Source organism: Equus przewalskii, chromosome 6, assembly GCF_037783145.1.
Source record: "Equus przewalskii isolate Varuska chromosome 6, EquPr2, whole genome shotgun sequence".
Classification (NCBI taxonomy): domain Eukaryota; kingdom Metazoa; phylum Chordata; class Mammalia; order Perissodactyla; family Equidae; genus Equus; species Equus przewalskii.
Genome location: NC_091836.1, coordinates 33444630 through 33463340, shown reverse-complemented (window position 1 = coordinate 33463340; position 18711 = coordinate 33444630). Strand labels below are relative to the sequence as shown.

The 18711-nt window shown below is 35.5% G+C and overlaps 1 pseudogene; it reads right to left on the bottom strand.

Annotated features, from left to right (window-relative positions):
* Positions 1-7362: 7362 nt before the first annotated feature.
* Positions 7363-8288, bottom strand: LOC103551594 (olfactory receptor 8A1-like; annotated as a pseudogene).
* Positions 8289-18711: the final 10423 nt, after the last annotated feature.

Genomic DNA, 18711 nt, shown 5'->3' with positions numbered 1-18711 from the left:
ATTGTCTTGATTTTCTTCACGTAGCCTCTGCTTTCTGGGTTGATACTGCTGGGATATAATAGTACAGAACATGACAGGTGCAAGGACTTTGCTCTTTGCCCTAGGTCAGCCAAATGTTCTGACTCAGTCTTTTGTTCTGATAGCTCCTTCCTCTCAAAGGCTCCCCTGGACTCCCAGGCTAATGAGCATTTGCATCTGCTGCCTTTGCATTTTGGCTCCAGCATGCATGTAATTTCATGACTCCTTCTTAAGATAGCTGACAGTTGTGGAACATTTTCTGCCTGGATTTCTGAAACAAGAGGGGTGTGGGGTGACATTGCAGGAAGGGATTGGGGTTGAGAGAGAGCCCCTGACATTCCATTTCCTTCTTCCAGAAGGAGAAGAGAAACAACACTTCTCCCCATCTGTGGTTGAAGAGGCAGGGGGTTGATGATGAACCATTCTTGGTAAGTGTAGTAAGCAAACAGCACAGATGGGGAAGAAAATAAGAAATCCCAATTCCCACATGGCCCATGTTCTCTTTAATAGGGGTTGTGGATTTGCTGAGTTATAATCTAAAACAACAGATATCTATATTTATATCTATATATGTATTTGTTTATATTTTTGTGACTTGGGTTTGTTGAGAGAAACAAAGGGAAGTGGAGAGTGAATGGAAGTGACTATTATCCAGAACCTATTTATGTGACAGGCATTGATATGCATTTTACCTAAGTGATGTAATCAATATCTCTGGACGTGGAAGTAAAGAGGCAACCAAAGCAAAAATAGACAAATGGCACTATACCAAACTTGAAAACTTTTGTGCATCAAGGGACACAATTGCTAGAATAAAAAAGCAAACTAGTTAATGGGAGAAAATATTTGCAAATCATATGTCTGATAAGGAGTTAATATCCAGAGTACATAAAGAACTCCTACAATTCAACAACAACAAAAAAACACAGTTAACCTGATTGAAAAATGGCTAAAGGACTTTGCTGTAGACAGAACGTTTTTATTCCCCCCAAATTCCTATGTTGAAACTTAATCCTCAATGTGATAGTAGTTGGACTTGGGCCTTTTTGGTGGTGATTAGGTCATAAGGGCAGAGCTCTCATGAATGGGTTTATTGCCCTTATAAATGATACCCCAGAGAGGTCCCTTGCTCCTTCCACCATGTGATGTTATAGGAAGAAGACAGCTATCTATGAACCAGGACACAGGCTCTCACCAGACACTGAATCTGCTAGCCCCTTCATCTTGGACTTAGCCTCCAGAACTGTGAGAAATAAATCTTTGTTATTTATAAGATACTCAATCTATGATATTGTGTTATTGCAGCTTGAATGGACTAAGGGAGACTTGAATAGACATTTCTCCAAAGATGATATATAAATGGCCAACAAGCAAAGATGCAAGTCAAAACCACAGTAAGATATCACTTCACACCCATTAGGATGGCTGCTATTAAAAAACAAAATAAAACAAAAACAACACAGCAAGTTTTGGTGAGGATACAGAAAAATTGTAACACTTGTGCATTATTAATGGCTGGGTAAAACATTACAACTACTATGGAAAACAGCGTGGAGGTTTCTCAAAAATTAAAAATAGGACTACCATATGATCCAGCATCCTACTTCTGTGATATATCTAAAAGAATTGAAAGCAGATATCAAAGAGATATTTGCACACTTATCTTCATCTCAGCACTATTCACAATAGCCAGGAGGTGAAAGCAACCCACATATCCTACAACAATGAATGAACAAACAAAGCATGGTGTATACATACAACAGAATATTATTCATCTGTAAAAAGTAGGAAGATCCTATCACAAGCTACCATATGGATGAAACTTGATGACACTATGCTAAATGAAATAAGCCAGTCACAAAATGAAAAATACTGTATGATTACACAAATACTGTATGATTATATAATGTATCTAAAGTAGTCAAATTCATACAATCATAAAGTAGAGTGGTGGTTACCAGGGGCTTCAGAAAGGAAGGAAAGGGTAATTGTTTTTTAATGGGTATAGAGTTTCAGACTTGTAAGATGAAAAAGTTCCAGAGATCTGTTTCACAACAATGTGAATATGCTTAACACTCCTGAACTATACACTTAAAAATAGTTAAGATGGTAAATTTTATATTATGTTACCCCAATAAAAAATAAGGCTAATAAAGTGATAAATAAAATATGTTCCTACCTCTTGCCTTGACAAACTATTTTAACAACCCTAGAAGGCCAGATTCAAATTTAGAATCCTGAGAATCTGTATAGTCCATGCCAAAACATGGTGGCACAGGGAGAGCCATCCTGGTTCCCAGGTACCTGCCCATGGGCCACAGCTTTCTCCCTCCACTTCTCACTCCCACTCTTCTTACAGTGTGTGGAGTCCACACATGCACAGATATGAACACCTCCAGTCCACAGGCCCAACTGCCATCCACATCCCTGGAATACAGCTTCTGCCCAACCACTTCATGAGGTGAACACAACAACAGTATGGTCTGCTACTGGAAGAATGGACCCACAGAAGAGGCTTGCATAGAGCTTGGAAGCTGAGTCGTCTTGCTCCAGGCCAAATCTCTGCAATCTTTCAGGCTGAGCATAGGCAATTATGAGGGCTCTTCCTGGCAGTCCTTACAGAGCAAAAGTCCAGGTGGTTCTAGCCCTCCAAAGGATAAAAGGAAATACCTAATTCCAGCCCTCTCTAGCCATCCTGTCCAGGTTTATATGGGTTTAATGGTGATTTCTACCAAATATTTAAGGAAGAAATTATACAATTGTCTAAAATTTCTCTCAGAAGATAGAGGCAGAGGGATTACTTCCTAGTTCATTCTATGAGGACAGCTTTATCCTAATATGAAAAGCAGACAAAAACTATACAAGAAAAAAATAAGAAAATTGCAGAACATCTGTCATGAACATAGATGCAAAAATCCCCAAAATATTAGCAAATAGAATTCAATGATATATAGAAAGAATTATACACCATGACTAGGAGGGATTTATCCCAGTTATGCAAGGTTGGTTGAACATTCAAAAGACAATTAGTATAAATCCTCACATAAACAAGCTAAAGAAGAAAAATCACATGATCATATCAATAGATTCAGAAAAAGCATTTGACAAAATCCAACATCCATTCACAATAAAGCTCTCAGTAAACTAAGAATAGAGAAGAGCTTCCTCTATCTGAAAAAGAACTTCTACACAAAATCTATAGTTAACATCACACTTATTGGTGACAAACTTGAGGTTTCCCCACTAAGACCAGGAACAAAGAAGAATGTCCCTCTCATGACTGCTTTAATATAGTACTGGTAGTCCTAGCTAATGCAGTCAGACAAGAAAAGGAAATATAAGTTATACACATTCGGAAGGAAGAAAAACTGTTTTGCGTGTGTGTGTGTGTAAGATTTGCCCTGAGCTAACATCTGTTGCCAATCCTTCACTCTTTTTTGGTTTTTGCTTGAGGAGTATTAGCCCTGAGCTAACATTGGTGCCAATCTTACTCTACTTTGTATGTGGAATGCCTCCACAGCATGGATGAGTGGAAGAGGTCAGCACACTTGATCCCACCCTGTGAACCAGGGCTGCTGAAGCGGAACACGGAAATTTCACTGGGCCATGGGGCTGGCCCTGAAATAAACCTGTTTTTATTCACAGATGACATAGTTGTCTATGCAGAAAATCTGAAAGATCAACAAAATTCCCTGGAGCTAATAAGCCATTATAGCAAGGTTGAAGAATACAAGGTTAGCATACAAAAGTCAATTGCTTTGTTATACACCAGCAAAGACCAAGTGGAATTTGAAATTCAAAACACAGTGCCTTTTACAGTAGCACTTCCAAAAATGAAGCACTCAAGCATAAATCTAACAAAATACGTACAAGATCTAGTATAGGAAGAAAACAACACTCTAATGAAATAAATCATAGAAGAACTAAATAAATGGAAAGATATTCCATGTTCATGGACAGGAAGACTCAATATTGTCAATATGTCAGTTCCTCTGAATTTGATCTATAGATTCAATGCAATTCCAATCAAAATACCAGCTGGTTATTTTGTGGATATCAACAAACTGATTCTAAAGTTTATACGAAGAGGCAAAAGACTCTGAATAGCCAACACATATTGAAGAAATAGAACTGAATTAAAAGTTGAAAACTGACACTACGTGATTCCATGCCTTACTATAAAGCTACAGTAATCAAGACAATATGGTATTGATGAAAGAATAGTCAAATAGATCAATGGAACAGGATAGAGATAACGAAAATAGACCCACATAAATATAGTAAATTGATCTTTGACAAAGTGGCAATAAATGATTGAGAAAAGATAGTCTTATTAAAAAATGGCACTGAACATCAACATGCAAAAAAATGAATTAGACACACACTGCTCACAAAAATTAAGTCAAATGGATTACAGACTTAAACGTAAAATGCAAAACTATAAAACTACTAGAAGATAACATAACTACAAATCTAGATGACCTTGGGTGTGCTGATGACTTTTTAGGTACAACAGCAAAAGCACAATCCATGACAGAAAAAATTGATAAGCTGGACTTTATCAAATTTAAAAATTTCTACTCTATAGAAATACACTGTTAAGAGAATGAAAAGACAGGTCACAGTTTATGAGAAAATATTTGCAAAAGACATAGCTGATAAAGAACTATTATATAAAATATTAAAACCCTGGATGGACCCCTGAGGACATCATGCTAAGTAAGAAAAGTCAGAAAGAGAAAGACAAATACTGTATGACATCACTTGTAGGTGGAATCTAAGCCAAACTGGTAAAAACAGATTAAAATCATGGTTGTCAGAGGAGAGGGGAGTGTGGAGATAGGACAGATGTTCTTTAAGAATACAAACTTGCAATGAGTAGTAAATTAGATGCACAATATACTGAATACAGACAACAATATTGTATTATAATAATCAAACTTACTGAAAGACTAGAACTCAATTATTTCAATGACTAGAAAGAAATGGTAATTATGTAACATGATAGAAGTTCTAATTATCAATGCAATTGCCATAATATTGTGCTATACAAATGTTTCAAATTAACATTTTGTACACCTAAATTTACACAATGTTAAATGACAAATATATTTCATTGAAAAAGACAAAAAAAAAGGGATCAGTCTGATAAAAAAGTGTTCCAAAGACCTTAACAGACTCTTCACCAAGGAAAATGTACAGATGGTAAATAAGCATAAGAAACGATGCTCCACATAATTTGTCATCAGGGCAATGCAACTTAAAAAACAATGAGCTACCACTACACGTCTATTATAATAACCAAAATCAAGACTACTGACAACACCATATGCTGGTGAGGAGGTAGAGCAACAGGAACTCTTATTAGTGCTGGTGAGAATGGAAAATGGTACAGCCACTTTGGAAGACAGTTTGGCAATTTCTTACAATATTAAACATACTCTTACCATACAACCCAGTAGTTGTGCTCTTTGGTATTTACCCAAAGGAGTGAAACATATGTCCACACAAAAACCTGCATATGGATGTTTATAGCAGCTGTATTCTTAATTACTAAAACTTAGAAGCAACCAAGATGTCCTTCAGTTGGTGAATGGACAACTGTGGTACATCTGTACTTTGAAATATTATTCATAGCTTAAAAGAAATTAGCTATGAAGCCATGAAAAGACATGGAGGAAACTTAAATGCATTTTATCAAGTAAAAGAAGCCAACTCCATGATTACGGATACAGTAGAGATCAATGGTTGCCAGGGGTTCTAGGGGAGGGAGAGATGGACAGGTGGAGTACAGAGGATTTTCAGGGTAATGAAACTGCTCTGTGTGACATTATAAAGGTCATGCATATAGTGGATACATTCCATTATACATTTATCCATACCCATAAATTGACAGCACCAAGAGTGAACTTTAATGTAACTTAAGGACTTTGGGTGATAATGATCTGTCAATGTAGGTTCGTCAATTGTAACAAATGTATCATTTTCATGGGGGACGTTGTTAATGGAAGAGGCTATGCATGTTTACGGGACAGAGAGTACATGGGAAATTTCTGTACCGTCTCCTCAGTTTTGCTGTTGATCTAAACTACTCTAAGAAATAAATTCTATTAAAAATTGCCAAAAAAATACTGTGGCCGTTTAGTTTCCTGTATTAAATCACTTTCTATTTCAGAAACTTAGAATTATTCATTTTTCCATGTCTGAATGATGGATGAGGTGTTGCACCTAGAAGAATTAAAAATGACAAAAGACAGATATAGTGTTATTCCTAAAATAATTATAAATGACAATTAAAAGAAAGTCCACAGACCTTTGGCAGTGAGAGGTAACTAATTCTTTAACATGAATCCCTGAGATTGTTTCAACCAAATTGGCAGAAGAGGTTTTGTCCCAAGCCAATTGGATTTACTGAATCTGTTTGGCAGATGATGCAAAATGTCAGTTATTTACAGAGGAGAAAAGACTACAAGAATGTTTAATTTCATTGGCTATCTGGGAGCTCTGGGAAGATAGCGGAAGGAGAGGAAGGCATTTTCAGGATATATTTGAAATTGGAAGGTTATCAATAGGCTGCATAGAGGGACTGTTGGCCAAAAGAGAGAGGATAATGAGTTGTGGCTGTGATTTTCAGTTTTAATTGTTTACCAGCTTTGAGATCCAAAGAAAAATTACTTAACCTCTCTAAACTAAAGTTTTCTCATCTGAGAAAATGAGATAATTAAGGAAAACACTTAGATTGCCTAGCATCCATAAATGTTAGATGTGATGACGACAGTATAATGATGATGATGTTGGTGATAATGATAGCAGTAATTGATTAAGGGGCTAGTTAGATAATATTGGCTGGAATAAGTAAATAGTAAGAGTATAATAAGAGAGAGAATAGAGGGAGAAATCTGGCTGAGAAAGAGACTATTTGCTATTTCTTGGTGACTTTGAAATTCATCTCCATTTGTCTTGAGTACACCCAAGTGCAAATTACTATTAGTTTGGGTAATATTTTCTCTATAAAAGATGATAAATCAATGAACAACTCTCTTAAACTCATTGTGGAAAGTTCTAAATTTATGTCATATTACAATTAATATAGATACATGTTTACCAGAAGGCCAAGGACAAGAAAAATAAACAAATGAAAAAGTGATCCCAAGTGGAAGAAAACATGAGCTTGAAACCAGCAAAGATTTAAGCAGAGTAAGACCTAAAAGAAGCAAGAAAGAGAAAGGGAAGAGGAAAAAGGAGTAAATGCACACAATCAGCCATGTTGAGAAGTGTTTGTTTTCCATTCCTGTGCACCCAAAGTTTTAGAAGCCTTCTCCCTATATTTCAACCTGAGAAAGACTAATGACATTTGTATCCAAAGATTTTTCACCTCAGTGTTTTCTGCACAGCAGCCTTTACCTTATTCCCCAAGCTGTAGATTAGGGGTTTCAGCATGGGGATCACTGTGGTCACATTCTCCTGGGCCAGGGAATGGGCTGTGGAGGGTTTTAAGTATATGAATGAAGCAGACCCATAAAATAATTCCGCAGCAGCAAGGTGGGAGATGAGGGGCTGAAGACTTTGGACTTTCCCTCTGTGATGCTGATGCAGAGGATACTGGAGAGGATGAAAGTGTAGGAAACAAAGATTGTTAAGCTGGTGACTATGATGTTAAATCCACCCACAAAGAAAGTTATCACCTCAATATCATAGGTGCTAGAGCAGGAGAGCTTCATGAGGGGAACAATGTAACAGAAGTAATGACTGATGAAGAGCTCACAATAGGACAGTTTTAACATTAGGGCAGTCTCTATTGTTGAGCCAATGAACCCCATGGCATAGACCGCAGCTGCCAGCTAAGAGCAGACTTGATGAGACATGATGATGTTGTAAAGCAAAGGGCTGCAGATGGTGACATAGCGGTCATAGGCCATCACCGTCAGCATGTAACACTCGGCAATGACAAACTCAAGGAAGAAGTAGAGCTGTGACATGCACCCTGCATAGAAGATGATGTTCTTCTCTGACACAAAGTTCACTAGCATCTTAGGGGTAATGACAGAGGAATAGCAGAGATCCACAAGTGACAGATTACTGAGGACGTAGTAGATGGGGGTGTGAAACTGAGCATTCAGACAAATCAGTGTGAACATGCCCAGGTTCCCTATCATGGTGAATGAGTAGAACCCAAAGAAGAGGAGGAAGATGAGGAGCTGGAGCTCTGGCTGATTTGTTAAACCTTCAAGAACGAACTCTGTCACTGTCAAGTAATTTTCTGCAGCCATTCTCCTTTGTTTGGGACCCTTGTGGAGAAAAGAGACTAGAGCCTATGAAAGGCTATATATGAGTCTTCTGTTGAGGCAAGGTACCAGCATCTGCTCTTGAATGAGTGATCTTGAACTCTTGCCTGATCCTTTGTCTCTTAATTCCTTCTAAGGTTTTCTAGGATTCAGATGATTTTGCTAAGTTTTGGAGAACATGAAGGTGAGAAAAAAGGGGTCTCTCTGGAGCTTTCACTACCCTCATGTTTCTCAAATACCCTAGAGGTAACTATAGTATGTGTTATTTATTAGTTTGGAGTTGAATGTTTCTCTAGAAAGAGAATCTCCTTTGTCATCTGTGCAATCCCAAAATATTACCAGTAAAATGAAAATGTGTGGCCACCTTATCTCAAGTCCAGGTACTGTAGACTGGTATTTAAAGCCCTACCAATTCCGGAGTGACTTCAGTTTCCACATTTGAGAAACAGATGAAGTTATAATATCAATTCCCAAAGTTAAAAAATATATATATGTAATTGGATAATATACATGGAAATATATTCCAAATGTTCACTTGCTATGCAAACGTGAATTTTCATTAGCCATATGAGATTGGTCTTAATATTTCATTGAACCTGTGGTCCTAGGGTATTTATTCTTGGTTCTAGCTATGCATAATAATCTCCTGGGGAGCTTTAAAAAATAATAGTATCAGGTCCCTATCTATAGCAATTCTGATTTATTGTTCTATGGCATTTCCTGGGCATTGAGCTCTATGTTTCTGGGCAGGTGGGAAAGTTCAGCTAAAGAAAGTAAAGACTTTGTTTTTGAAAATTTTTAGTGATTATTGGAACCAGAATAATTTTGTTAATTGAAAAATTGCCATGGATTGTGGTTTAACCTGAGTAAAATAAAGCTACTGAGGAACAGTTTGAGGTTGATTGCTCTCCATTGTGTTGAGAGGACTCAGGAAAAGCTCAGGTTGTATCAGGATTAGGAGTTGGTGGAAGTATAAATAGAACATAATGCAACTTACACATCAAAAGCAAAATGATTTGAGTGGGAAATGGACATTTTCCCATATCCCCTTCTTTGCATACCCTTAAATCCTAATGTCCTTAGTGGTCCGTCTATCTTGGCCTCTTTCCTCACACTAAATGTGTCTTCTATAATAATCAGTCTCTCTTATTTCTTCACCATGTTTCTCTTTCTATGCTGCTGATTTCCAATTTACTACTTATTGTCTATTTATTTTTAGAATCAAGCTATGATCAATGCAGAGAAGATTTTTAGCTGATAGTAAATATATGTAGATACTCAAGAGACTCACAGGAAGGAATCCTGGTATGTCTAAGTCAACATGGGAATTCAAAGTTGGTCTGGAGAAGGAACTCCTGTCACTAGATGTTTCATCTTCTTGTGATGATTTTTCTTAATTTCTCCTTTCTACTTAATGAGAAAAAAGACAAAAAAACCCATAATTTATAAGAGCAGATGGTATTTTTCTTCTGATAAGTTGCTTGCTAAAAGTAATTTGGTAGATTCTGTTGAGTAATTATCAAGTGATAAATGTAAGCTGCTGGAAGATCATTTGCCTGATACTGGCTAAAGTTTCCTAAGTTCTAAACAAGATTGGTCAATAGAAGAAATGACTCTAAAACTACTCTAGTCTTATTTTTTATGATTTCAGCTCATAGATGAGCAAAGAGAAGTTCCATATGAGTGAAAAAGAGTTTTACTTTTTTTTAATTTGAAGAATTTCACAACATAGTCATTTAGAATAGTTAAAAGTTAGTGGGTGGACTTCTATTTTCACCCACGAAGGATGAACTCCTACTGGAATTGTGTTTGCACCATAAACAACTAGAAAACCAGACAAAGTATATGAAACCAGTTCCAGCCATTTGACAACAGGCAGCACCAAACTGATTCCTGAGAGGAGGGTAACAAACAACATGATCCCAATGATAGTACCAGCTTACCTGCCTGTAGGAATTTTTCACTCCAGAAAGAATGAATGTTGTAAAACCTAGAACAACAACTAGTTAATAAAAAAAGAGATATAGCTAATAAGTCAATAGTGGAGATAAAATATAATCATCAAAAATACTCAATTAATCCAAAAGAAAGCAAGAAAATAAAAAGTGAAATAAAAGACAGTTGGAAGAAGTGGAAAACCTATAGCAAGAAGGTAGAATTAAACTCAACCATATTGATGATTGAAGTAAATGCCAATGGTTTAAATATTCCAATTAAAATGGAGAGATTGTCAGAGTGAATACATATATTACCCAATTAAATGCTTTTCCAAGATATCCAATTTAAATATAAAGACACAGGCGGCCAAAACTATAGGGATGGAAAAAGATAGACCATGCAACAACATCAAAAGAAACCTGGAGTGTTTGTCCAGGTTTCAGCATTTAGCAAAATAGACTTCAAAGGAAGGAATATTACTAGAGCTAAGGAGACACGTTTCATAATGATAAAGTAGTCAATTCATCAAGGTGATATAATACTCCTAAATGAGTTCATCTATTAATAGAGCTTCAAAAGACGTGGACCAAAACTGATAGAATCGGAAAGTGAAATAGACAAATCCACCACTTGTTGGAGATTGCAATACTCCTCTTTTATTAATTGATATGGCTAGTAGAAAAATTAGTAAGGACATAGAAAATATCTAAAAGTTGACATTTTTAGAACACTCTACCCAGAAGCAGCAGAATACACAATTGTTCAGGTTTAAATGAAACATTTTTCAAGATAAAATCTATTCTGGGCAATAAAACAAGCCACTACACCTTTAAAGAGTTGAAGTCATATGGAATATGCACCCTTAACACAACAGATACAAACTATAAATAATTTATGGAGAGATACCTGGAAAATCTTCAAATATTTAAAAATTAGAATACTTTTAAGTAACACGTGGGTCAAAGAAGAAGTCACAAATTAAGTTAGAAAATAGCATTTTGAACTGAATGAACATGAAAATACGTCAGTCAAAATTTCTAGAATACAGCTAAAGTAATAATAGGGAAACGTCATTAAATTATTATTTTAGAACCAAAGGAAATTCTAGAATCAGTAATCTAGGCTTCCACCTCAATACACTACAAAAAAGGTAGAATTATGGAAATAGTATTATAGATAATCATGGAAATCAATGAAATAAGAAACAGTAGGAAGAAATTTATGAAACTAAAACTGGTCTTTGAAAATATTAATAAAGTGAAAAATATCTCGTCAAAGAGATAGCGATGAAGATAGAGATAGAGAATCACATCATATAAAGAGCAGAAATGAGATGAGGATGGCATTGGACATCTCAATGACAATACTGGGACCTAGGATGGAGGGGATCCACACAGGAAAGGAGCAAAGGGAACTCCAGGCTGACTGCCATGCTTCCGATCTGGAGAGTGAGTTCAGAAAGGACAGAGGATGGAGGCCTTCAGGAGAAAATGAAATTGGTAGATTGTCCCAAATGTTTGGACATTTGGAAAATAATATAAAAGATTACATGACAGATACTACAGAGCATGTGGAAACATAAAGGAGAGATACTTAGTACTGGGTAATTATTACAATACAAACAAGGTGCAAATGAGGAAACAATGCAAAGCACAATATTTGGCTCTGCAGTGATGATTCACTGCAGAATTCACTATAATAGTGAAATCTGCATTATCATAGTTCTAATACTGTAGACAATGAGTACTGAGAATACAAAATTGTATTATGGCTATTTTGGGAGAATAGGGAGAGGAATTGGGGTGTGGGAGTATTAGATAAATCTGCATCCACATTAAATGGAAGTAATGCTTTCAACAAATGTTTATCAATACATATTATGAGTTAAGTCCTATTATAGGCCATGAATAATGTCTAAAATAATGAAATCCTCAAAGATAACTGTAAGCATGTAATGGAGAAACAAGAGGTAATAAATAATTAGCAATAAGGAAGGTTCTTTGGGAAAGCACTAGTGTCTTAAGTGCTGGGGAGACACCTTGACTTAAGAGCTTTTGTTTGGGAAGATTCTCTTCTTTGGGAAAAAGTAGACCATCAATCTGTTTTGTCCTCCACCACACCACGCTGTCTTGCTGTATTTTATCTTTTTGTGACATTTTATTTTTATATTTTAAGTAAACTTAATTTAACACCTTAAGACCAAGGAGAGATCTTATTACCGTATTTCCAGAAACATGTTTTTAAACTACCAAAGTAATATATTTGCATCTAGAAAAGTAAACATAGAGACAGGCAAAAATAAAATCATCATAGTCTAACTACCAAGAATCTAAAACTTCTATGTATATTCTACCAGACTTTTTCTATGCATATACACATTTACATATATGGCTAAATATATGTGTATCTTTTTTACTCAAAATGATCATACTACACATGTTGTTTTGTAACCTGCTTGCTTGTGTAGCATTAAAAGACATTGACTCACTTGTCCAGCAACAATATTACTTGTGTTTGTTGTGGTATTGAAGACAGGGAAATCTGCATTATCATAAACTTTAAACCTTAAATTATTCACAGTGAGATATTTAACTTCTTAGAACTAGTAACAGCTAGAATTTGAATTGCATTCCAATTTCTTATAAAAAGAAATGTTTCACCTAGATGGTGACAATAGATTTAAAAGATATTTCACATATCCTCTTCTTTCAGTTCTGAGTCTCCTAAAATAAGGAACAGAAAATCCACTACAAATATATCACTACCAGGAATCAGAGTTCCTTACAAACACAATTATTGTTCAGAGCAGAGTTTCTTCCTGCCTTTCATGTGAACACATTTTCTATTGTATAGAAAACTGTGGGCAAGAGAAACCTAAGTTTTACTCCTGTAATCTTCTAGCTAACTTATACAGGTCCACAGATTTCATGTTACCACTGGTTTTATCAGGTTATCAGAAGCTCAGAATTGCTGCTAATAACAACATTCAGAATTACATAGACAACTAGATTTCCTTATGAAGGAGGGAAAAAGCACTGTGCAAAAGGGAATATGTGATTGAAAATAGTATATATAGAGGTTTGCATTATAAATGGGAATTCATGGAAGATATTTTATCCTTATCTTACATAATTCCTTTAAAACTATAATTGAATATGTGTATTGAGGAAAACTGGAATACCGTTACCTGGAAATGTTAGATGGTACTTTGTTTTTAGCAATCAAGAAATACATATCAGAAAATAGAAAGTCATCAGATTTACATTTATTTCTAGTCAAAGGGGCCAACACAGTCATAAAGACGGGTCACTGAGATTGGGAGAATTAAGTATGTTCATGAATAGGCAGAGCTTCTCCTGGGATGTAGGCACTACAGAGTAGCTTCTTATTGAAGGAGTAATTAGTCTGGGTTTACACTTGCACTATGAATGATGTTTTGCTTCCCAGTTGTGTTAATTTTTCTTCTCTTGGGAGAGTTACCCTGTAGTCTGGGAAGCTTGGTGCCTGGTGCCAGCACTGGGACATTTTTAGCTTCATCATCGTTACCATGACCACTATGGTCATTACCATCAATATCATCATCACCTTCACCAGTATCATCACCTTTGCCCTCAGTCACCACCATCATGGTCAGTATTCATGATTAATTTTTTGTCTTTATGTACAGTGAACTCTATTTATAATATTTATTATAAAAATATTTATTTTACACATTTATGTTTTGAATAGTTCTCCAAAAATAAATTCACTGAATGTACTAAGGAAAGAAAACCTGTTTAACTTTGGTTAACTGTTTTTTTTAATTGAAACAGAATGAACTTTTATTTTATATTTTACAATTAACCTTGATTAATTTTATTTTCTACAGATTTATTGAGATATGCTTGACAAATAAAAATTGTATATATTTAGGTTGTACAAGGTGATTTTTTTAGGTGTACAATGTGATGATTTGAAATACGTATATGTTGTGAAATGATTACCGCAATCAAGCTAATCAACATATCCATCATCCCACAGAGTTACCATTTTCTTTTTTCTGGTGAGAACTTAAGATCTACTCTCTTAGTAACTTTCAAGTGTGCAATACCGTATTTCTAACTATATTCACCATGCTGTACATTAGATCCCCAGATCTTATTCATCTTATAATTGAAAGTTTGTACACTTTGACCAACATCTCCCCTTTCCTCCACCCTCTAGCCCCTGACAACCACTATTCTTAGATCTATACGTAAATAAATATTTAATGCTACAATGTCTATATAGTAATTTTGGTTATTTAAAGCTTGTTGTCCAGTAGATTCCTTAGGAAAAACTCGTGGCAACAAGATCCGCTGAGTTTTTATCACTTATTAACAGTACGTCTGCAGCTTTTATATCCAAAGTCAGATTGTCTGTATAAAAAATCATCGTTGGTTCATATTTAAATTTTTTAGTTTCTGAAAACTATTATTCCATTTTCTTCTTCTGTAAAGCAAAAGCATTGTTGTCAAAACATTTGATAACAATATAAGTTTTTCCCCTTATGAGTTAATTGGTCTTTTTGCCTGGGTGCCTAAAAGCTCTCTTCATTTTCGTTAAGGTCCAGTCATTTTATTAGAACATGGTTTGGTGTTTTTCATTCTGAGTTGATATTCTTTGGTATGCTGTGGTACTTTTCAATATATGCTTCAATCCTTTTTTTTTTTTTTGTAACCTCAGGAGAATTTTCTTGAACTCTAATTTTTAGTGTTCCCTTGCTTTCATTATCTTCTTGGGTCTTCTGTGTATATCAGATCATCTTTGTCTAGCTTCAGTTAGAAGTTTAGAAATTAGAAATTAGAAATTTCTCTTGAATACTCTTTCTTTTATTTTGATCTTAAATTGTCCTTTCTTTTCCACATAAGTTTCCCTTAAGATATTATCTATTGTGCTTATTTCCTCTTCTGTTACATCTAGTTTAGTCTTCATTCCGGATAATTTTTTCTTTAATTTCTAATTATTTCTTGAGTTCTGTTGCCTATTTATGAGTTTTTTGTAATTCTGATTTATATTGTTCCTTCATATGTTGTAGTATTTTCTAAATTATCTCAGCGCATTTTGAAATACAAGGTTAGAGGATTAATGTGTTTTGTGGGCACGTCTTTTGGCCATGCTTTTTCTTTTTTCTTTGTAGGGCTGTTTTCTGTTCCATACTCTCTCCTCTCCCACTTCCCATTATTTTTCCAGGAAAATTTTTCTACCTCATATATATATGAAATATGTATATATATATTTTTCATATAATAACTTTATATGGGATTTGAAAACTTAGATTCTTTTGCTCCTTTTAAGGATCTCTATTGTCCTTGTGCTCCCCAGGCTGGATTTTATTCCCAGAAATTTCTTATCAGTGTAGGGCTTTGTTCTGGTGAAGAGTTCTGTGTGATTAAATTTGAGAATTATGAAGAACAGACTTATGCAGGCCCTAAGACCCTATGGTGGGAATCTGACACTTACTTGCTGGAGTGTGTTAAACCTCTCCCAGTTTCTGTTGCTATTCCCAGTCTGGCCTACTAAGCTTTCCTATAAGTAACTTTAAGTCATCTTGGGAATCTGAGCTTTGTCTGATCCCTTCTTGCTTTTCTCACTTTTTCTTGCACAATTGTTGATAACATGAAGATTTTATAATTTTTGGTGTTTTATTCCCAAGTGCTTGCACTTTGGGACTCATGCTGTTGGTCATCTATTTTTGTTATGGATATTGTCCATAGAATTTTTAGTTCACTGAATGTTTTTAAGAAGAATTTGTGGAGAGAAACAGTAGACAAATACAGCCAACAGTTTCCAAGAATTCCATAATGCACTCTTTTTGTATATATTTCAAAGAAAAATATACTCATTTCAAATATATGTTTATAAGGAATATAAATTTATTTATTATATCTATAAGAATATATATACACACATTAAAATATATTCAGAAAGTAAATTCCTAAAAGATACACTTTTGAATATTGTAAATATGTTAAAAATATTCTTTAAGTATGAGTAATAGTAATACCTAGTGCTTACTCTATCTCAGGCATATTTTCTCAGGCATATATTTCTTTTGGCTTTTATTGGTCTTTCTTTCTCTGTGTCTCCAACATTTAGCAGTCACTAAAAGCCAGTCAAAAGTAAACAGATAAGACTTCTGTGTGCAGCCATGACTGAGTAACCAATACTAGCCTTATCTTCCCGCTGTAAACTGGAAAACTGGAAAAATATGTGTAACTAAGCTTTAGACATCTGAGAACAAGCATCTGGGGACTGGGATTTAAGATGGAAGAGAAAAAAAACAGGTGAGTCTTATAATTGTCCAAGCTATAATTTTAGCTTGTGCTAAATTTTTAAAATAATTTTACCTGTGTGCAGACCCTGCCACCAGAGGGGCAACCGAAGCAGAGCAAAAAATTGTCACTGAGTTTGGAGTCAGAGATCAGGAAGGCTGAGTCACCTTGAATTTATGGGGAAGACGACTTGAGCTACGATGAAAAAAATGAATACAAGTCCAGAAATATGAATACCAGTCCCTTTGTGTTTCCATGAAACTAGGTAAGAAGAAAAATGTTAAAACCAACCAGATAATAAAGACAAATTTCACAAAGAGGACCAAAATAAGGATGGTCGTTGACTTCTTGTAATGAATAAACCGAAGAACAATGAGACTATGTATTTAAAACACTGAAAAAAAATTTGTCTGTTCAGGATTATATCCAGAGAAAACATTCTTCAAAATTAAAGTAAAGAAAGATTTTTTTTTTTTTGGTCAGAAAAATAAGAGCTTAGAGAATTCATTGACAGCATGTCTGCCCTAAAAGAATTGTTGAAGTCAGTTCTTCCAACTAAAGGAAAATGATGTCAGGTGGAGACTTGTATGTAGACAAAAGAATGTAAATATAAAAGATATTTGTTTTCTACTTAAATTTGTTTAAAATGATAACAGTTTATAGCCAAAATAATTATGGTGTAAGGTGGAGTTTTTAATATATCTAGAAATAAAAATATTACAATAATAACACAAAGAACATGGAAAGGAAATGGATTAGACTTTTGTTAGCTTCTTAAATATTGCAGGAAGCTGTATAGTATTATTTAAAAGGAGATAAATTACAGATGCATATATTAAACATTAGAGAAATCTTTAAAAAATAAAGACGTATATTTAATGAGAGGAAATTAAAAAATATTAAAAATCAGAATATATTAAAATATATAAATATTCATGTAAATATAAAAAATAAAAAAGGACACGTAGAAAACAAATAGAATGATGGTGCATTTAAACCTAACTATATCCATAAGTACTTTGATACACTCCAATTAAACACTCCAATTAAAAGACAAAAACAAAGTAAAACACACTATTTGTTGTTTACAAGAATCACACTTGGACGATAAAGAGATGGATGGCTTAAAATTAAAATGATGAAAAAGAAGGTGATATCAGCATCATAGCAGCATGAGTTGTTCCTTTTTTCTCTCCATTTTAACAACTAATTGGACATGCATAATGGAATGAAAGTGTCTCTGAACATTACACAGGACGCCTTGGAGGTTTCTATTCACCTGTGCATTTGAAAGTGAATGGCAAGGACTTTGGTCAGGGCTGCAGACCCAAGGGAGTTAGCAATCCTACCCCACCTCCACTAGCCCAAGCAGGAAAAAGGGAACCTGGAGAGTGCAAAACTGGGTGGATACCCAGAGGCAATAAATAATGGAGATTCCTGCCCAAGGGGGAATCTGGCATCCATTGGAACAGGATAGAGATGAGTTTGGAAGCAGAGGAGAGGGAGGAACTCATTAAAGTAGTCCCACTCCCCAGGGCAACATTACAAGGGGCTGAGATTTTGGCGGCAGCAGACACATACTTTCTGGCATGGGAGTGGAAAGCAAAAGTAGTGAGTGACTTCCTGGCTGCCCTCGTTGCTCTAGTTGCAGCTCAGAACATCAAAGGGGAGGGACCGGCCTGGTGGCACAGAGGTTAAGTTTGCACATTCTGCTTCAGCGGCCCTCTGTTCACCGGTTTGGATCCTGGATGCGGACATGGCACCACCTGGCAAGCCATGCTGTCGTAGACATAAAGTAGACGAAGATGAGTAGTAAAGTAGAGACATATAAAGTAGAGGAAGATGGGCACAGATGTTAGCTCAGGGCCAGTCTTCCTTGGCAAAAAAGAGGAGGATTGGAGGCAGATATTAGCTCAGGGCTAATCTTCCTCAAAAGAAAAAAAAAAGAACGAATATCAAAGGGGATTAAAAGAATGTGATTCCTCCCACCTGCTTTGGGATTTCAGCAGCAGGTCCACTCACAGACCTCTGGGACTGTCCCACTGGAGGATCCCTCCACCAGCCCATGGACACCCCCAAAGCTCCAGATGCTAAGCCCACACATCCCTCTACCCTGCTGCTAGCTCCTTATGCACCACTCCTGAGTGCATTCACTAAAATCAGCTCCTATAGGAGAA